Raw genomic sequence first — 22,529 nt, forward strand, 5'->3', positions numbered from 1 at the left:
AATGAGTGTGTATGTGTGTAGGGTGTGGGGAGTTTTTAATGAGTAGAGTGGTGGTTGTGTATTTCCATATTTCTGTAACACTTGTGCCAGATGTACTTGAAGCCTTTTCTTTTTATGTAGTGATACCTCTGGTTGACAAAATAATATTGGCTCATCCGTTTGCCATATTATCCCTCCATTTACAATTTTGTGCCATTCCCCCAGTTTCCTCAGACTTTATTGGGAGGGTACGCAGATTTGGCTGATATGCCATGATTGGTGCTGTTTTCATGATTTCAGCTCTTCTCTCTTGAGGTTTTGGCTTTCCCATCTCTGTCTACTCTGGATTTTTCTCGTGCTGTCCATGAGTCCTTTCTGATTTCCTGTTGGACATGTCCCTGTGGGTGTCATGGATGCAGTCAGACTCAGTAGGTTCATCTCCACCCTGTGCCTCCTTTTATTCCCACCACTATCCTCCCTTTTCTTAGACTTGAAATCTGGCACCCTTCTCATCTTTCTTACTTCTTTCCATTTCTACTGACCTAACCTTACTATTTTGGACTCTATTCCCCTGCCTGCCATTGTAGCAGCCTCCTGACCCAGCTCCATTTCTTATATCAGGAGAAGAAAATGATTGTCAGCCACTGGCCTATCAGGTGAAGTCTAAATATGAATTAATGTTGAATCTAAAGCATGGTAATATAATTGGCAAAATTTATTTTTCAGTCATTCATTTCTGAAGAGATGAGCATATGCAATAATATGAATTATTTCTTAATTTAATGTTGGTAGCACATATAAATCTTGACACATAGTGTTTACAAATTAGCCTGTGCACAAATAAGTATGACCCTGTGTCTCTGTAAAATTGTGGTACTTGAATAAACCAAAGTCTAAAATAGATTAAGTCATTGTTTCATTTTTATTTTCCTAAAGAAATCTTAGTTCGAATCATGTTTTGTGTTGACGTTGTTTTTGGCGAATGTGTTGTTTAGTGAATTAGTTTGCTGTTTACATGTTATTCATATCTAGATGTTGGGAAAACTGGATTCTATTTTAAACTGAAAACCTGAGAGCATGTCTGACTGTGTCATTTTGGAAAAGAGGTTACCAATCCCAAGGGGATTGTCCACTATTACAAGCGCCTACCCTCACTTTTCAAAATTGAGGTTATGGAAATTAGAATAAGAACATACTTCATGGATTTGATTCTATTAAGTAGAATGTACTGAATGAGTGGCTAAAGCTAAAATTGTAAAATAGAGGTCTTTCCTGCTTTGCCAATCCTTCATCAGTTGAGGATAGTTTCATATGACTTAAATATTCCTTTAGTTTTCCAGTTCATGACATTCAGTGCAGCCTTTTAACTTGGATACCAGCTGGTCACGGCACATTCCTCCCAAGTTAAAGGACTAACCACCATCAGCCCATTGAACCTGAGGATGGCAGAGTAGGTCTCCTGTCCTTTCTATCTGTGAGACTTTGTGTGATTGCATCACTTTTTTCTCTCCCGGGGCTGTGGCTATTACATTGATGGTGGAAACACATGGCAGAGTTGGGTGACCAATTCAAAAGAAAGGTGGAGCATGGAACTTTGCAATTGTTTGGCCAAAATAAAGAAGATTTATGCCTAAGGCTGTTGCAGAAAGTCCAGAGACCTGGCCTACATTTTAGTTTTATATATTTTGGAAGGCGATAATTGAAAAGCTGAGAGAAGACAGTTGTGGTGAGGGTAGGGCTTTCCCAAGCCCAGTCAGGAAATTTGGTCATGAGCCTGAGGGATAAACTCCAGCATCTTGTTCTCATCACTGGGTGGGGAGGAATGAGTAGGGTCTGGGGGAGGCGTGGGATAGGGTGGCAAGAGGTGACTTTACAATCACTGTTAATATTCTGGCATCGTGGGAATTTGCCTGGCTTGGGACGGAACAGAGCAGACACCTGGGTTCCTGTCCAGACTCCTTCAGACTCACTAGCTATAGAACCTGGGCAAGGGTTATATGTAAAACAGGAATAATATTTACCATTGCTATGAAGATTGAATGAGTTGACATGTGGAAGGCACTTCGTGCACTCCTGGGCCCAAAGTAGGGGCTCAATACTTACTGTATTTTATTGAATCTAAGTCACCATCTCTTATAAGATGCACCAGTATTTTTATACTATTACAGAAACAAATAGACTGCCAACTAAAGTATGACATACTTCACTTTTATCACTTAATGCATGCTTGTTGCTTTATAGGAAGATAAAAAATTGGAGATGTTCCTCCAACAGGAAATATTTGCTTCACTGAGGACACAGTTATACTCATTCTGCTTCCATACCTTTCTATGTATGCAGTCTCTTAAAATTATACTGTGATCCTTCTGAACATATTTTAAATGGCAGTAAATTCAACATGTATAGTTCAAACGTGGCACATAACTGAAGGGTCAAGAAAGGGGAGAGAACAGCTTTCATCTGGGGCAGTGGCTGGCTACTCTGTTTACCACTGCAGCCTGGAGGACTGCATGGGAAGGTGCCATCTACTATAATATACCTCATAATTCCAGAAGTTTTAAAATGTGAAAATAAAGTATATTTTAGAATTGATAAACTATAGCAAAAGCTTTTCTTATTCTTAGCCTTTTGTGAAGATAAATAATTTGTTTTAGGACCTCTTAAAGCAGTAAGATAAGCAGTGGGGGAAATGAGGGCTGTGGGTATATTTGTGTCTTCTGAGTGCCTGGCACAGAGCAAATAAAAATTAAGAAATGCATGTGTAGTTCCTCTGTTTTCTAGAAGGATACTTAACTTTTTCAAAAAGATTATTCTCTATGGAGTTTCTTTAAATAGCATTCAAAAATATGATTCAATTTTCCAAATGCAAATTCACACATAATTTTTCACTAACACATCAGATGAATCATGTAAGATACATCTGTGATCTGTCTCTTGGCTGTGGAAAGGAGGAGCAGACTGAAGATTTAGGAGATCAAAAAGAGAACAAAAAAGCAAGAGATTAAGTTTATGCTCTGGTTGACCTTAATATTGTTCTTCTGTTACTTGTCTATATAGTTCTTTTTTTTTTTTCCTAAAGAGAAACAGTGAATCCAGTGTACTGATGGCAACTGACAGTAGATTAGAAGATGTAGGCTTCAGCCCTTCTTCCTTTAAATGTTCTTGCATGAAGAAGAATCTGCTACCTTTTTTCTTGTATAAGGCCCAATGATTTCTGATTTTTCTCAGTTCTTTGTTTTTCCAAATCTTAGCTCTGGGCAGTCCTAGAAACCTGAGGGATATGCAGGATGCTCCCTTGACTTACCAGAATAGTGAGAAAAGGTGGATAGGATTTTTTTTTTAAAAAAAACATAAATTGTAATAACCTTATGTCTTAATACTTCCAAGCTCTCTTTCTCATGGGCCGGGAGAGCATGCCACTCCTTGGTTTCTCACCCTAAAGTGAGGTTTCTCTGCCCCTCTGTGGGGGATTGTCTGATGGCTCTGTGCTCAGAAACTCCTGCCCAGGGACTTTTTTCAGGAGGTAGGAGATAGCCTTCTATGTGAGGGAGGAGTTACATTACAGCGGGTACCAATGGGAAGCCCCTGATGTGACATTTGCAAGGGCCAGGTGGTCACTCCTTTTCAGGGTGGGGGAAGCAGTCAGAAACTCAAGCTTCAGCTTCTTTTTAGCAGAAGAGCATCACATTTTCTTTGTCTTCCTCCTACCTCACTGGCTGATCCTTCTCAGTCTCCTTTGTTAATGTTTCTCATCTCCTTGACCTCTCAGTGTTGCAGTGTCCCAAAGTATAGCCCTTGAACCTCATCTCTCAATCTCTCTCTCTCTCATTCTGTACCCGCTTCCTTTGTGTCACAACAAGCCTAATTGCTTAATACCATCATCTGTGTGCTCATGACTCCCACATTTTTATCTCCAACCTAAGTCTCTCCCCAAAACTCAGTTATAATTCAATTGCTTGTTAAAAGTCTCTACACATAGGTCTAATAGACATCTACTTAGCATACTCAAATATAAGCTCCTTTTTGTGAGGGGGAAAGATAGGGACTCACTCTGTCGCCCAGGCCACCTTGCTATACTTCACACATGCCATGCTCATTCCCACCTTAGGACCTTTGCCTGAGATGCATCTTCTCCATTAGCTCTCACCTTCAGTACCTCAAACCTCCATCCGTACCTCAGGTCTTTATTCACATGATTCACCTCACTGAGCTCTTCTCTAGCTGTCCTAGTCAAACATGTAATGTTACCCTCAGCCAATATTCCTCATCTCCCTCATGCGCTTAATTTTTTCAACACAGCATGTATCATCACCTAAAGTTTTATATCTTTTAACTCTTTTATCTTCTTTTTCTACCTCTCTCTGAACTTTAGGAGGTTTGGCATTTTCATCAGCTTTGCTCTTCAGTGTGTGAATGGTGCTTTTCATATAGAACTGCTGATGGGTCCCATTCACACATAATCTTGTCACACTCAACAAGAGTGCTGAGGGTAAAGAACAGCCATTTAAGCTGATTGTAAATTAATATGAATGACAAATAAATACATGGGAGTGCAGTGAGCCAGGAATGGAAGCGAGGGGCTCAGAATGGTGTGCTCTGTAAGAGTAGAGCCTGGGTGTATTGTGACAAGAGCAGAGGCTGCACGAAGAAGGTGGGTGAGTGTGAGGTGTTTGGAATTTAATATGGGGTCTGGATGACCTTGAATAAGTATTTAAATTTTCTTTTGTATGATGTGGAGACCCCCTTGAGTAGGGGGATGAGGCTGCACTGGAATGAGAAGCAATGATTCAGACAATGGCATGCAAAACTAGACAAGGAGTTAAATACATTTTGGTTAGCCCTCCTCATGGCATCCAGACTTTTTAGTTCACTCTTTCTTTAATCTGCCTTATTAGGCAAGCTGACACTTTGGCTTCTCAGCGTCTTTTTTTTTTCCAGTTTGTCTGGGGCTGGGTTTGAACCCGCCACCCTTGGTATATGGGGCTGGTGCCCTACTTGCCTGAGCCACAGGCACCGCCCCTCAGCTTCTTATCCTTATGAAATAATAAGCTTTCATAATCTTGTCACATTAAACAAGAGTCTTAAGAGTGCTGAGGGTAAGGATTAGGGTAATAAAATTATGAATAATTTAATAAATGGTAATAAAATTCTTAAACTTTATTAATTATTTAATAAAATTATTTAAGCTGAAATAATTTGAGCCATAATATGTAAGTTTAAGAGCACTGTCATAAGAGATCTTTTTGTGAATTATGAATTTTAGCTCTGAGCCTGGATAAAACCCTAACATTTGTAAACATCATCTTCTTAAAAGCACTTGACTTTTTGGATGGTTGTTTATTGGGTGTGGGGAAAATACTGTTCATTATAGAGCATATAAACTACTAAAATACTGAAGTACAAAGTACTAAAGTGTAGTAATTATTGGAGATTGGAATTCTATTCTGAGATTGTTATAAACTCTAATTACACCATTTCATATCTGATTAATTGTTTCCTGATTTTTATTCAAGTAGAGTCACTGATGGTTCAAAGTAGAATTCTGAATTATGCCAGATCATTTTCTGAGACCAGTTCATTGTGACAGCTTTTGCTATTGTGTATCTTATAGGTTTTAAATGAGTAGATTTTTTCCTGATAGTGAAATAATGCATGCTCATTGAAGAGAGTTTGGAAGATGAAACTGATGATTTTGCTATTCCATAGTAGTCACCACTACTTTGGTGGTTCTTTGCTATGAAACAAAAGTTAGAATACTGTCTAACCTATATTATGCTTTGCTCATTAATATTTTATAATGAACATTTTTATGTATCATTGAATTTTCTTCCCAACAAAATTGTCAAGGATATGAAGGATGCCTTTTCATGCATCATGAGTTCAGGTATTTTTTTCCTCAGCAAGATGACTTCTAATTGCTCTTAAGCAGTAAAGCAAGAGCTGTTTTATTTATTTATTTAATTTTACTTAAAAATTTCATTAATTATTTTTATTTCTATTTCAGATTAATGTGAGGGGAGCAACAGCTATTTTATTATTATTATTATTATTATTTAAGACAGAGCCTCAAGCTGTCACCCTGTGTAGAGTGCAGTGGCATCACAGCTCATAGCAACCTCCAACTCCTGGGCTCAAGTGATTCTCTTGCCTCCACCTCCCAAATAGCTGGGACTACAGGTGTCTGCCACAATGCCTGGCTAATTTTTTGTTGCAGCCAGCATTGTTATTTGGTGGGCCAGGCCTGGATTGGAACCCGTCAGCTTAGGTATATGTGGCTGGCACCTTAGCCGCTTGAGCCACAGGCGCTGAGCCAGCAACAACTATTTTAAAGGCTCTTATACTGTGCTCTAGTCTGGGTATGATAGAAGTAAAGACACGGTCTCTATCCTCAAAGGACATGAAAGTTGTGGCCTTGGTAATATGGGAAGAAAGTTTCTTGCCAATATAAAAGTATGTCAGAATATTGGCTATCATAGTTACCATTCAATAAAAAAAAAAAAAAAAGAATATTGGCTATATCAGAATTCTTGCTAGCCCTTAACAAGGCTGTGCTGTATCCATGCATTTAGGGAATACTATATTGCTTCCTAAAAGGTCACTTGCAGGCTCCTTGGTTTTTCACCTGGTGGCTTGATGTTGTTGTAACAGTTGGTACATCTCCCTTTGTTCTGCCTTCTTATTCCCAAATCCCACTCAGACCAGTTGTCTTTAAGCTTAGAACCACCCATCACACTCCTACATGCAGTGAAATGTCTCCAGCACTCCAGCCTCTAGGACATCATGGAGGGAAAGGATGTCTTTCTCTGAAAGAGTTTGTAGACCTGAGTTGTAGTGGATCAAGTGATCCCCAAGATGTTCTTTTGATGTTTGTAATTTCTCAGATTTTCATTTTTGGCTATGTACTTATTTTTCATTGCTTTGTTGTTGTTTTGTGAAGGCATAGATTTCTAATTTTAAAACACGAGGTGAAGAAATCGTAAAAACAGAGGCATAAGATCAAGTGATGGGTTAAAATGCCAATCCTGTGATCCTTAATGTAGTTCTCACTTTGATTGTTCTCACTTGAAAGAATGCCTTTTCCTTCCTATTGTGGAGTACTACCTGCTGTCAGTTGGAGAGGGAATAAGTCAGGCAACTTGTCAAAGACTTTCTAAGCTCCCTTCATATGGTTCGCAGAAACAGGGCTGGATTTTCATTTCTTCTTTCATTCAACAGGAGTCTCTTTCATGTCTGAAAATTGAAAACGCGTGTTTTTCAGTGTGGAGCGAGGATGTGTGTGCCCTCTGGCACACCTGTTTCTAATTTCCTGACTTGAAAGCATAACCCATCAAAAGGAGCAGAAAAACAATTTCTGACACGCTGCTTCATGGCCCATACTGGACTGAAGGCCTTCGTGGCTATGCTGTCTTGGTTCTCTCTGTAGAAGGTTCTTGTTAGGGGCAGAATTCACTCAGTACAACCAGTGTCTTAATTTATAGCACCAGGTTTTCTTTGATATTATTTTGTTGTTGTCATGTGGTTGTTTTCAGCTAAAGAAATAAACATGAAATAAGATTTATTTCAACAAAACACAGAGAAAGCTCTTTAAAATTTTTAAATATAAAATTTAGCTAGGCAGAATATGTTGGAAGGCTATATTAAGTTCATCAGTGAGCTCATTGGCTAAGAATAGGTTTGGTGGAGCATACCATTGTTTAAATTCCGTAGTTCTGTTTAACATAAATCAAATATTTCCAATGCGTTACTTCAAATTTATATGTACTAAGAATATGGGGAGGGGGGAGGGAGAAGGGAGGGGGGAATGGGTGGAGGAAGGGGGTTTGGAGGGATCACTTCTGAGGTTTATCTTATAGGGGTACAAGTGAATCTTTCTAAGAGTAGAATGTGAACGTTTTAAAACAATAACTGAGAAAATGACATGAAGGCTGTGTTGACCAGTTTGATGGAAGTATTTCGGATTGCATGTGAAAACCCCACACTGTACCCCAGAAGTGCATTAATGTACATAGTTACCATTCAATTAAAAAAATAAATAATATAGAAACAACAAAAAAAAAAAACCAAATTTATATGTGCTTTAAAGTCTTGCCAGCTTAAATGACTGTGAGGCACAATATATTGACTTTGAGTTTTGTAAATTGATAATTTGTTGCTATGAAGGTTGTACATGGTATAACTCATCACTTTCTGAAGGTACGCGGAATGCCTAAGGTTGGCAAACTGTTATGAAAACAACTGATGCCCAGGGAACTTGGGACTTTAGTTAGCTTTCAGGTGCTTGAAGTATACATCTTCAGTTCCTTTTAAGGTTTCCTTGGACACTTTAGCATAAGGTACATGGTTCTTTAAACATAAACTTTGGTTTGGGTTTCTTGTTTCTAAGAGTGCTTTAGGGTAATAATTTTAATGGTGTGTCCTCAGAAACAGTTTCTCAGGTTATTTGTTTATTTATAACACTAACTCTCCTCAATCTTTAGTGTGTACGAATCACTTAGGGATCTTGTTAAACTGCAGACTGTGATCCAGTGGGTCTGAGATGAGTCCTGGGATTCTGCATTTTCACAAGCTCCCATCTGAGCTGGTCCACAGACCGTACTTCAAGAAGCAAGGCAATATTTTGATGGACAACATGGTGCTGTCCAACAGCTGTACCTCGGCTACAACACCCATTACATACAATTTACCAGTTGCTTTTCTCATAGTGTTTGGTATATCTAATGCTAAGAGGATCTGGTGTATATTCTTGACTCTAGTGTATGGCTGTGAACATTAATGAATAGATAAACAAGTGACCATTTGGACTAGCATGGATGGAAACTACCAAGACAGGATTACAGTGCTGGAAGAAGCGATATTTATGTTTCCAGACTCTTAAAAGATACAGTTAGCCCTGTATGGTATCCAAGGTTCTTGTTGCAAAGAGAAGTAGATAAAACAAACTACTAAGCCTAAAAGGTGCTGATAGAGGGCTTAGAGAGACATAATGTTGAATCAAAAGTATTTTATTTTAACTACCCCTGTTCATAATGGCTGTTTAATTTGGGCAAAAAGACTTATTTGTGAACTAGGGAGAAAAAGTGAGGACGTGTAAATGTAAAATGTAGAAACAGGCAGTTTGCATTTTTATTAGCTTGTTGCTGAATACATGTCATGGTTCTCATTAGTGAATTGCAGTATGATCCAGCCCACAGTATAACATGCCACGACTAAAGGATACCTCAAATTTTTATTTTCAGAATGTTTTGTTAGCATCATGAAAAAGCGCATTTATTTTTATTTTGGCTTTGATGAAAAATAATTGAAACAACAAATTTTTTAAAAATCTAAGTTGGCTGTTGAGGAAATAGAGACTTCAACTAGAGTTCCACAGCGGTGTGTTAGATCTCCCTGTACCCACACTGAATGAAAGAGCAGGTACATCAAGAGGCACAGTGGGGTGAGGGATAGCTATGGGCTTTGGAGTCACGCTTGGGTTTGAGTCCTAATGGAGGGGTATAGTGAAATGATTGTGTTCACCTGTTCCAGGTGTGATGTCTGCTTGTCCCCAGATTGGGACATCTTCCTGTGTGAAGGAGAGAGAACAGGTATGCTATTTATTATTGAGGGTCTCACCTTGCACCATTGCATCTCCTTTTAGTTGGGACTCATGGCTGTGTTTGATAATGCTGAAAATTTCTGTTTGCTCTATTTTCCTCTCTCTATTCTACCTTTAAATAAGAATATTTTACTGGTCTTCATAATTTCCTGGTAAATTATATATATTGAAATTTATCATAATCATCACCAATATTGATCTTAGGGTAATACACTTCTGATTAAATTCTGCTTTGATAATGTAGTGTTATATTCTCAGAAATATAAAAGAATATTTGCTTCAATATAGTTAAAATAGACAGTACAGTTTATATTGGAGGATAATGGCTAGTAAAATTTATATCAGAGGATAACAGGGATTCGTTCTTGCCCTTAAATTTTTGATTTGCTGGTGATTTACCTGTTATATTTTCTGTTTCATGCAAAGGTAAATTTAGTGCAATATAGAAATATAGTTTTTTCAAGTTAAAGGTTTTTCATGTGGGGCTCAGCGCCTGTAGCGCAGTGGTTTAGGTGCCGGCTGGCAGTGTGTGTGTGTGTGTGTGTGTGGGGCAGCTAAACAAGAATGACAACTGCAACAAAAAAATAGCTGGGTGTTGTGGCAGGTGCCTGTAGTCCCAGCTACGTGGGAAGCTGAGGCAAAAGAATCTCCTAAGCCCAAGAGTTTGAGGGTGTTGTGAGCTGTGATGCCAGGGCACTGTCCTGAAGGCGACATAGTGAGACATTGTCTCAAATGAAAAAATAAAAAGATTGTTCATATGTTTTACATATATTCCTTTGTTTGATTTGTCTGATTTGCTTTTATTTCATTCTGTATCTGAGTAACAGATCCTTTCTTGTAGTATTTCATAGCAGCTTTATAATCTGTTTGGATCTGGAGTAAGCATAGGCAGTATAGTCATGGGCTTTTCTTAGAACAGCCTTTGCAGATTAAACCCTGGGAATGGGCTGGGCTTGAGGGTTCACACCTGTAATCCCAGCACTCTGGGAGGCTGAGGTGGGTGATTGTCTGAGCTCAGGAGTTCAAGAGCAGCCTGAGCAAGAATGAGACCCTGTCTCTACTAAAAACAGGATGACTAGTTTTGCTTAGTGGCTGTTGCCTATGGTCCCAGCTATTCGGGAAGCTGAGGCAAGAGGATTGATCAAGCCCAAGATCTTGAGCTTGCTGTGAGCTGTGATGCCAGGGCATTCTACCCAAGGCAACAGAGAGAGACTCTGTTCCAGAAAAAGACATAAAGGGTAATAAACTTCCAATTAAATTCTGCTATGCCATCAATTCATAGTCAGTTTTTAGTGACTCACTATGTGAATTGCACAGGTGATTTTTATTTTAATTTACAAGTCTGGGCAATTCTTTTTTTTTTTTTTGGCCGGGGCTAGGTTTGAACCCTCCACCTCTGGCATATGGGGCTGGGGCCCTACTCCTTTGAGCCACAGGGGCCGCCCTGGGAAACTCTTATTATAAAGTCCTAATTCATTTACTTTGGTTCTTTATTGTAGTCATTGCAATATAAACAATACAGTTTGTTGAAGAGGAGTGCCATTCCCTTCTTACCCACCCATATAGTGAGGTCTGGTTAATTTTCAAGATTGAGCTCATATGTCCTGTCTTTTCTGTAGCTTTTCTTCTTCTCTTCCTCCCTTCTTCTTTCTCTTCTTCCTTCTCTATGTCCTTCTTCCTTCCATGTCCAATTTTAAAGCTTTACTCCCTTTGAGGTTGTGGTGCTGTGATGTTGTGCTTATACCAATTCTGTGGTTGTTCTCCCGGCCTCCCCACAATGCCTAGAGTCTCTGTTTTATTGAAGAAAAGAAGAGTGGTTTAAGTGTAGTTTGGATTAGTTGTGATGAAATCTGTTACTCTTCTCATACTTTTCCATTCTTGTAGTAATTAGGGTGCTCCGGGTTGCAGGTAACAGAAATCATAACTTAAATTGACTTTGATAATAAGGAAATATGTGATTTCACATAAGAGGAAGTTCAGAGGTAGATGGGCTTCTTCAGTGGCTCCATTGATGACATCCAGGGCCAAATTTTCCAATTTCTTTGGTTACTCTGTTATCATTGTTGCCCTCTTTCTTGGGCTAATGACAGGATGGCTCTGCATTGCTCTTTTGGTAGCTCTTTTCTAGTGAGGAACACTTTGTTCAGAAGTTTTATTGATTGGCTAATCATGCCTATACCTGAATCACTGTCAAAGAGAAATGGGATTACACATAAATTTGTCATTAGCACAGAACTTACCAGAAAGCAGAACAGAATTAGGATTCTGTTAGGAAAAGGGAGAGGGAATAGTTGTTGATAACCATCAGTATCCTATTAAACTTGACACTTACCATCATTTTATGATAAGAAGAAGCATGATAAGAGCACTTTTTGAGCATTTGCTATGGTCAGGCAGTATGCTAAGTACATTTTACTTAATTATTCTCATTTTCAAAAAAGAAATATGAATTTAGAGGTCAGACAGTCAGTACCTGAGGAATATAAAGAATCTTTACTTGATGAGAGAGAAATGTGAGGAAGAATAAAAAAGGCCAAATTTAAATTTAATCAGATATTGTTTATAAACTAGAAGCTTTTTTTTTTTAATTTTTAATACAACAGACACCTTGTCAAGAAGCTGCTTCAAATTTGTCCCTCCAGGTAAGGGAGATCATGGAGTTTTGTTTTTATTTTTTTGAGACAGAGTCTCACAGCTCACAGCAACCTCAAACTCTTGGGCTTAAGTGATTCTCTTGCCTCAGCCTCTGAAGTAGCTGGGACTACAGGTGCCCACCACAATGCCCGACTATTTTTTGGTTGTAGTAACCATTGTTGTTTGGCGGGCCCAGGCTGGATTCAAACCTGCCAGCTCCAGTGTATGTGGCTAGCATCCTTGCCGCTGAGCTACAGGCGCCATGCCTAAACTAAAAGTTTTATAGCCTAGGTATTTACAGAGTTAAAAAATAGATAGTTGTCATTTAAATCTGTGCTTACTGAAGCCATGCCTCTTGCCGTTATTTTTGGCTAACAGAGGGCTGGCCGTAGAAAATGGATGTTTTTGTTTTGAAAAATCAAATACAGTAGATTTTTAAAAATGCCACCACAAAGTTTGTTTATATCTTCATTTCACTTAAATTAAATAGTTGAAATGGGATCTGGCCTTTTTCATATTGTTTATGTTCTGCTTTGCTTCTTGGTTTTGGGGCAGGATTCCTAGGTCTGTTTGAATTTGTTTTCCTCTCAGGTATCATTTGCAAAATTAGTGTGGAAATGAGTGAAGAGAAAGTATTTTTATTCAGTAAGCATTATCCTAATGTGATATAATATAAAGCTGTTCATTAGCATAAAATACCCTTCAAACATATACTCCCTTAGCCTCAGTCTAATTTGGGTTCGTTTTTAGTTCATAAGAAAGGAAGGCACTTTGTGTAAGTAACCACTGTAATATTTAAAATGAAGGTTTATTTGAGGGTCTTACTCCTTTTCATCTCTTTTAATATAAAGGCAATGCTAGATCTGTGTTTCATTTTTGTGTAATAAAAGGGCCTGTGTAAATTAATGTACAAAAAGACAAAGTAAAGTTTTTGCTCAATGAGATTACTATATAAATGGCATCACTGTGTGTATGTGTGTGTGTTGTATGCACAGAGATTACCCAGGGAACTGAGGAGTGTTATATTCCTTGCTGGATGGGTTCTGATTAATTTTAGCCACTATATTGCAGAATGCCTTATATTGCATTTTATTAAGGTTCTTAATTAGGTGAACTTATCTAGTCTGAAAGAGCAGTCTGTAACTGCTTAATTAACCTATTATCACTTTCAAACTTTGTGGCTTAACACAATAACTATCACTTTTCATGACTGTATATGTTATTGTATTTTGCCGTCTATAACATGCTTGCATGTTTTGGGCCGAAAGTTGTAGGAAAAGATCTTTCATTTTAATTTTTTAAAGGAGGGCAGAGTGGCTGCACAGTGATACCTCCATCTCTCGCAAGAGGTGTGAGGTGAGGATCCAGCTGCTACAGAGAAGCCAGCAGTAAGCCCAGGCAGCAGGTGAGAGTGGTCTGGATGACCTGAGTATCTGACCTCCACCTGCTTATCCCTCCTGACTCACCCTTATCCCCACATAGTCTCATTTTCCATTCTCACCCATGTCCATCAGTAGAGGTGTGTCCACAGCTATTCCATTGAGAACTCTGGTGGGCTTCTTTCCCAGGAAGCTAGTGTGAGAGGCCAGGCTCCTGTTGTCCTAGGCTCCTGATGATCTTGGCCCTTTACAAGCTTGTCTCTTGCGCAGCTGGCCCTATTCTGAGGTCTCTGGGACAACATGCTGATGATGAAGCCTTGTCTGATGAAGTATTCTGCATTTACATTTCTGTTTAGTGACTAGATCATGACCTCCTTGAACCATCCAGACCTTGGACATTAAGTACCATCATAATAAACGACACCAGCTTTTACCAAACTTGCAAATCCTGCAAATTCTACAAATCCCTGGGGACTAGTTAAAATGAGACTACTGAAGCATACCCAAATACACTAAATATAACTCTCCAGGAGAAACACCTGGGTATTTGTTTCATTAACAAGCAGATCTTAGATGGTTCTTCCTACTGGCAAGTTCGAAAAATTGTACCAGCTTTACACCATGGGGTTTGTACAAGTCGTAGGCTCAAAATTATAATCCATGGGATCGGGATCCTCAAGCTTTATTGCTTCTCTACCAGGTGCCCTCACAGACAGAAACGTTGTGGAGACTAAGACCTAAGGTCACAATAGTGGGTCACTAGTAGAACCATGTCAGAACCCAGGTCTCTCAGACCCCAGCTTGGGGATCTTCCTCCTCAGCCTCTCACCACCACCTATGCTTACTCTTAGCTGCACCTTAGCAGCTGGCTCCGTGCCTTGTGTCTCTTGTGAGGGAAGGAGGTGTGCTTGAATGGCTACTTCTCCCCTCCTTTCCCCAAGGTCCCAACACTAACTAAACAGTGTATAACTGTCAGCAGTATGCTCACTTCCAAGATGGTGGCAGTAGTGTACAGCATGATCGGTCGGGCAGGCTGGAGCCTCCTGCAGCTGTGGTACCTGTCTGGTGAAGGGGCTGTTGGGGACGTAGGTAGCCTGGAGGAGGTGTGATTACCCTATTTCAGGATATTATTTTGCATATGGATATTGTTGCTTTCTAGAGTTATAAATATAAGAATTAAAATCATTTATACAGATACAGAATTAGATATAGAGAATTAGATATAGTACTATCCGTGTATAGTATGTGGATGGTCTCCCTAGAAACATGCAAATGAGTGTGATTACCTGCATAAATGCACCCACAATTCTAAGGTTCCATTGGATTCTTAGTTATGAATTGTTAGCTTAAGCACCTGTGATCAGACTGATAACAGTTAGAACTTTATTTAAGTAGTGATTTGAATAATAACTTTGTTTTTTCTACATAAAATTCTATTGTATGCTTATTGTTGGCCATTGCATTGTTTTTTTGGTTTTTGGTCTTCTGCTTTTATTTTATTGCTCTTCTAATAGCAGTGATTTTCTTTCATGTAGCTTGTGTATATGTGTCTGTTTCCTCACCATAAATTCTTGGAAATGTACTTTCTGTCTCAAAAGAATGGACATTTTAAAGGATAATGGTAGATACTAATTTCCCTATGTTTTCTTTTAGCATGCTTATAATTTTAAGTCTTACATTTAATTCTTTAATCCATTTTTAATTGATTTTGGGGTAAGGTGTAAGACCAAGAAGATAAAGATATAATTTGATTTTTTTGTCTTTGGGATAGATACTTTTTTTCCCCCTTATTAAAAACTAAGTATTTTTAGATTCCATTATTGGATATACATATGTAAGTTATGATGTTGCAGGAAGATGAGGCCCAATGGAGAGAAAGAGCACCCAAACACCACGTTTATAAGAGAAAGGGCTTTATTTACCCGCCGGGAGCTTACGGCATAGAAGATTTCCAAATGGCCCCGCTCCCCAACTGGCTTGGTCTTTCCCTTTTTATTGACAGTCAAAAAGTTCCACCCCACAGGTACCCTTCTCATTGGCCTGTTTGAATCAAGTGGGAGATGCTATTCTAGCCCCTACAGAACTACAGGATTTCACAGAACTTGGAAATTTCCAAGTTCCAGGAAGTCAGTCTATAAATTCCCAAGAGCTGAGTCACCATGGAGAGGACCCTGCAGGTAGATCCCTGTGGTCTCTCTGAGAAGACCTGTTGTCCCAGACCTCAACCTTCTCGGGTATCCTCTCTCAATGAAACATGAAAATTATAACCAGACCCCTTGAATTTACCTCTACTTTAACATGAACGTTTGTAATACTATTGTTTTCTAGCTAAAAGTATAATTGACAAATAAAAATTGTACATAGTTTAGGTATATTATGTGATGTTTTGATACACATGTACATTGTTGGATGATTACTACAATTAAACTAATTAACACATCCTTGAACTCACATAATTACCTTTTTTGTGATGAGAATAAAGATCTACTGTCTTAGAATTTGAAGTCTATAAAACATTATTATTAACTGTAGTCACCATGCTGTACATTAGGACTCTAGAACTTACTTATCTTAACACAAACCTTACCAAAGGTTTGTGCCCTTTGACCAGTATCTCCTCATTCTCCCCCCACCCTGGTAACTACCCTAATTTTCTCTCTTTCTATGAGCTCAGTTCTTTTAGATTTCATATAAAAGTAAGGTCATATATTACTTGTCTTTTTGTGTCTGGCTTATTTTACTTATCATCATGTCATCCAGTTTCATTCATACTATCACAAATGACAAGATTTTCTTCTTTTTAAAAGCTGAATAATATATATACCATGTTCTCTTTATTCATTCATCTACTGATAGACATTTAGGTTGTTTCCCTATCTTGAGTATTGGGAATAATGCTATAATAAACACGAGAATGAACTATCTTGGGTATTGGGAATAATGCTATAATAAACACGAGAATGAAGAAATCACTTTGAGATAGAGATTTTATTTCCTTTGGATATATACCTAGAACTAGGATCACAGGGTCATATGGTAGTTCTATTTTTAATTATTTGAGGAACCTCCATGCTGTTTCCTATAATGGTTATGCCAATGTATAATTCCATCAGTATACACAAGGGTTTCCTTTTCTCCACATCCTCCACAACACTTGTTATCTTTTGACTTTTTTTTTTTTTTTTTTGAGATAGGGTCTCACTTGGTCACCTTTAGTAGAGTACCATAGCATCAAAGCTCACAGCAACCTCAAACTCTTGGGTTCAAATAATCTTCTTGCTTCAGCCTCCTGAGTAGCTGGGACTACAGGTGCTACCACAACACTTTTAGAAAGTAATGTGAGTTTTTATATAGTTTGAGTAATAACCCCTTACTGGGTATGGGTTGAGTACCTCTTATCTGAAATGTGTCAGACCAGGAGTGTTTTGGATTTCAGATTTTTTTTTTTTTGAATTTGGAAATAATTATAGAATACATACTGTTGAGCAGCCCTAATCCAAAATCCAAAATCTGATGTGTTCCAGTGAACATTTCCTTTGAGCATCACATTGATGGTCAAAAGTCTCAGATTTTGGGGCATTTTGGATTTTGGAACATGTAAATCTATTTCTAGGCTGTTGGTTCTGTTTCATTGCTCTATGTTTCTGTTTTTAGCCAGTACCATACTGTTTTGATTAGTAGATCTTTTATAATATGATTTGAAATTAGGATGCATGGTATCTCCAGCATGGTTTTTGTTTGTCAAGATAGCTTTAGTTAATCAGGATTTTTGGTGGTTCCATATGAATTTTAGGATTATTTTATATATTTTTGTGAAAAATGTCATTGGATGCTTGATAGAGATTGCATAGTATCTGTAGATAGCTTTGGGTAGTATGGACATTTTGACAATATTGAGTCTTCTAATCCATGAACACAGATATTTGCATTTTTTGTCTCTAATTTCTTTCATCACTGTTTACAGGTCTTTCATCTCTGAAAGGCCTTTCTAACCTCTTGGTTAGATTTACTTCCAAGTATTTTATTCTTTTTGATGCTATTGTAAATCAGATTATTTTCTCAATATATTTTTTAAATAGTTGAGATATTCTGTTTTTTCATTCACTTTTGATAGGTTGTTTGAGTCTAGGAGTTAGCTACTTATAGATTATCCAATTTGTTGGCACATCATTGTTCATGGTGGTCTCATTGTTAGTGTGTGGAAACACAACTGATTTTTTATGCCGATTTTGTATCCACAATAGTACTGAATTTGTTTTTTAGTTCTAATAGGTTTTTGATGGAATCCTTAAGGTGTTCTATGTATAAGATCTTACCATGCACAAACAGAGACAATTTTACTTCATCCTTTCTGAAAATGTTCATCTGAAATTTCCTTTTGAAGAAGTGTTTTGAAAGAAGAGCCTTTTTGTAATGCTTGGATTTTTTTTTGCCACATATCATACATAGACATAGCTTTACCTTGCAAAGACATATTCAAGCTGTTTTGATTTGGCATACTATAACAGAAATTCCTATAGAAATCTTCTTTCAATAATTCACATTTCTGGTTCTATATTCTCAATCAAATTTAGCTCTCTGTTCTTGCAGGTACTGTCTATACGTACACTTACTAAATTTGCCACATTCAGTCCAACTTCACAACATGTATCTTTAAAGTTGAAGATATTTATTCCTTGTGTTGGAATTTCCAAAGCGAGCAACTCTTTCTAGCAAAGAAAATCTTATGTTATTACCTGAATAAAGCATAAAATTTATACTGAGTCAGTAGTATCAATTGATTCACCCAGAGTGATTGAATAATATATATTTTCCTTTTGCAGTATTGTATGGTGGTGGTTAAGTTTAAAGCTAATTCATTGTGCTGATCAGTTATGGTTCTTTGAACGAGGTAGTTGTACTTTGAAACATCATTGAGGTCTAAGTTAGCATCCTACAACTTTGACAATGCATTCTTTCACAATTTCTACATCACTGAATGGCTTCCCTTTTTTTTCCAAGTGTGTAAGCTACTTTATAAGTTCCTTTAGTGGCATTATTTCCACTGCGAAATAATGGTCTTATTGCTGCTTGCAGGGATTGTCTTTGCTTTTTATCTCTTAATTTCTGCAGTAAACCCTTTCTCACCTCTCACTATAATTTAAAATATTTGTGGTCCTTAGGAGTGTTATAATGTGATGAAATTCTTGAATGTTGATACTGCAGTATTACAAAGCAAGCAAATAATTTTATATTTAGCAGAAGATTGTAGATAATTGCAATTCCCAAACCTCATTAAAAAATCAATTTTCTTCCTTCAGCATTCTTTTGGTCTTCTTTGGCATGATGGGCTGTTAAAAAGACAGAATTAAAAAATACTGCCAAAAAAAAAAAAATACTGCTAAGCTATGCAACTATTCACAAGTTCCACTTTAACTAGAAACACAGTGTAGTGTTAGGAAAGCTGAAAACAGACAGATGCACTTGACCCCCCATAAACTTTTACCAACCAGACTCATGTGGTAGTGGTGCCAGTCAGATAGGGGAAGTTAGAATAAATAATGAGCATAGCAGCTGTCAATGTAGCCCTATGCCTTACTTGTGTTCTAATTGTGCTGGTCAATCTGGGAGGATTATTTTGTTGAAACTTATTGTTTGGTATTTCAAATATTTTCATTTAAAAAATAAAAATATAAGAAATAAGCAAAAATGTGTTAATAAAAATAGAAGGATTTGTTCTATAAAATTTGAATTTGGTCAGAAGGCCACATTTAAGGGCCAAGAAGGCTACCTGTGGCCTTCTGGCTGTAGGTTCCCCACCCTGATCTAGTATGATGGTAGCTGTTCATTTTTCATACATGATTTTCATTCTGTTGAGGTGCACTGCTTCTGTAACTAATTTGTTGAGAGTTTTTTTTTTTTTCATGAAACTGTGATGAATTTTGTTAAATACTTTTTCTGCATCTCTTGAGATGATCGTATGGTTTTTCTCCTTCTGTTAAAGTGGTATATCATATTTGTGGATGTGCACATGTAAGCCAGGCTTGCATTTTAAGGATAAATCCTGCTTGATCAGGGTGAATGAACCTTTTAGTGTGTTACTGAATGTGATTTGCTACTATTTTGTTGAGGATTTTACAGACCCCTGTGTTCATCAGGGCTGTTGGTCAGTAATTTTTTTTTTTCTTATAGTATCCTTCTTTGGTTTTGGTTTCATGACAATGCTTACCTTGTAAAATGAGTTTGGAAGTATTTCCTCTTAGCAACTTTTTGGAAGAATTTGAGTAGGATTGGTATTAGTTCCTCTTTAAATGTTTGGTAGAATTCAGCAGTAAAGTCATCAGGTCTGGAGCTTTTCTTGGATGGGAAATTTTTGATTACTGATTTAATTTACATTTTTATTTGTCTGTTCCGATGTTCTGTTATCTCATGATTCAGTTTTAGTAGGTTGTATGTGTTTAGGAATCTATCCATTTCTTCTGAATTATCTAATTTGTTAGAGTATGCTTGTTCATGGTAATCTCTTATGATTTCTTGTATTTTTGTGGTATCAGTTGTAAGCATCTCTTTCATTTGTGATTTCATTTATTTGAGTCTTTATTATTAATGTAGGCAAAGTTTTATCAATTCTGTTTTCCTTTTCAAAAACCAGGTATTAATTTTGTTGATCTTTTCTGTTATTATCCTGGTCTCAATTTCTGTTCTGATTTCCCACCTTTTTTCTACTAACTTGTGGTATAGTTTCTTTTACTTCTTCTAGTTTCTTAAAGTGTAAAATTAGGTTATTTGAGATTTTTCCTTTTGTCGTATAGGCATGTATCTCTGTAGATCTCCTTGTTAAAACTGCTTATTCTGCATCCATAAATTTCAGTATGTTGTTTTTCCATTTTTGTTTGTCTCAGGATATTTTTAAGTTTTTCTTTTAATTTCTTCTTCGATTCATTGCTTTTTAGTAATATCTTGTTCAATAAATTTGCAAATTTTTCAGGTTTCCTCCTGTTATTGATACTTAGTTTCATACTATCATAATTGGAAAAGATACTTGATATGATCTCAGTATTCTTAAAAACTTGTAAGAGTTTTTGTCATCCAGCATATGATCTGAGAATATTTTGTGTAAACTTGAGGTATGTGTATTGTGCTGCCATTAGATGGAATGTTCTATATGTCTATTCAGTCCATTTGGTCTGAAGTATCATGTAAGTTAAGTGTTTCCATATTGATTTTCTGTCTGCATGATCTAACCATTGTTGAAGGTAGGATATTGAAGTTCCCACTGAAGTTCCCACTTTTTTTTTTTTTTTTTTTTTTGGAGACAGAGTCTCAAGCTGTCGCCCTGGGTAGAGTGCTGTGGCATCACAGGTCACAGCAACTTCCAACTCTTGGGCTTAAGTGATTCTCTTGCCTCAGCCTCCCAAGTAGCTAGGATTACAGGTGCCCACCACAATACCTGGCTATTTTTTGGTTGTAGTTATCATTGTTGTTTGGCAGGCCCAGGCTGGATTTGAACCTGCCAGCTCTGGTGTATATGGCTGGCACCTTAGCTGCTTGAGCTACAGGCACTGAGTCAAAGTTCCCACTTTTATTATTATTGTATTGCTGGCTATTTCTCTTTTCAGGTATGTTAATATTTGCTCAGGTTTTCCAGTGTTAGGGGTGTGTGTGTGTGTATAATTGTTATATCCTCTTTATTTTTATTATTTTTAGAGACAGTGTCACTTAATTGCCCTCTGTAGGGTGCTGTCATGTCACAGCTCACAGCAACCTCCAACTCCTGGGCTTAGGCTATTCTCTTGCCTCAGCCTCCCAAGTAGCTGGGACTACAGGCGCCTACCACAACACCTGGCTATTTTGTTGTTGTTGTTGTTGTTGTTGTTGTTGCAGTTTGGCCCAAGGCCGCATTCAAACCTGCCAGCCTAGGTATATGGGGCTGGCAGGACCTGTTACATCCTCTTAATGAATTGATTCCTTTATCATTATATAATGACTTTCTTATGTCTCTAATTATAATTTTTGACTTGAAGTCATTTTGTCTGATATAAGCATAGGTACTCTTGCTGTTTTTTGGTTTCCATTTGTGTAGAATATCTTTTTTATTCCTTCACTTTTAGGATATATGTGTTCTTGAAGCTTTAGTGAGTATAGACTATATTTGGGTCTTCTTTTGTTAATCCATTTGGCTACTATGTCTTTTGATTAGGGAATTTACTGCATTTAAATTTAATGTAGTTATTGACAGGGAGGGACTTATTATTGTCATTTTGTTAATTGTTTTCTGGGTGTTATATATTTGTTCTTCCTTCTTTCTTCCTTTGTTATGGATGATTTTTTTGTAGTGTTATGCTCTAATTCCTTTTCTCTACGTATTTACTATAGAGTTTTGCTTTGCAGTTACTATGAGGTTTACATAAAACATTTTATAGTTGTAACAGTATATTTTAAACTGATTATACTTAAGTTCTAGTGCATATGAAAACTCTATACCTCTCTCCCCCCATTTTATGGTTTTCATATCACAGTTTACTTATTTTTATTTTGCATATACATGCTCAGCTATTTAAAAACATTTTTTTTGGGTGGAGATAGGGTCTCCTCTGTATGTTGCCCAGGCTGATCTCAAACTCCTGGCCTTGAGAGATCCACCTACCTGGCTGTCCTAGAGTGCTAGGATTATTGGAGTGAACCTTTATGCTTGGCTTGATATGTTTTCATGTTGCTAAATAGAATATTTTTCTTTTCAGCTTAAAGAATTGCCTTTAGAATTTCTTATAAGGCAGGTCTAATGGTAAGGAACTCCTTCAATTTTTGTTTATCTGTGGAAGATTTTATCTTTCCTTTCCTAAAAGGAGCATTTCTAGGTAAAATATTCTTCATTGTGAGGTCCCCCTCCTCCTTGGGCACTTTAAATATATCATTTTGCTCTCTCCTGGGCTGCAGTTATTTTCTGAAAAATCCACTAATAC

General features: G+C 37.4%; 1 protein-coding gene across 1 annotated transcript in view; it reads left to right on the forward strand.

The window, feature by feature from the left end:
* Positions 1–22,529, forward strand: part of TASP1 (taspase 1) — a 302,109-nt gene that overhangs the window by 159,120 nt on the left and 120,460 nt on the right. The gene's annotated exons all lie outside the window — the stretch shown is intronic.

This window comes from Otolemur garnettii, unplaced genomic scaffold (genome assembly GCF_000181295.1).
Source record: "Otolemur garnettii isolate 467f Iridium unplaced genomic scaffold, OtoGar3 scaffold00025, whole genome shotgun sequence".
Classification (NCBI taxonomy): Eukaryota; Metazoa; Chordata; class Mammalia; order Primates; family Galagidae; genus Otolemur; species Otolemur garnettii.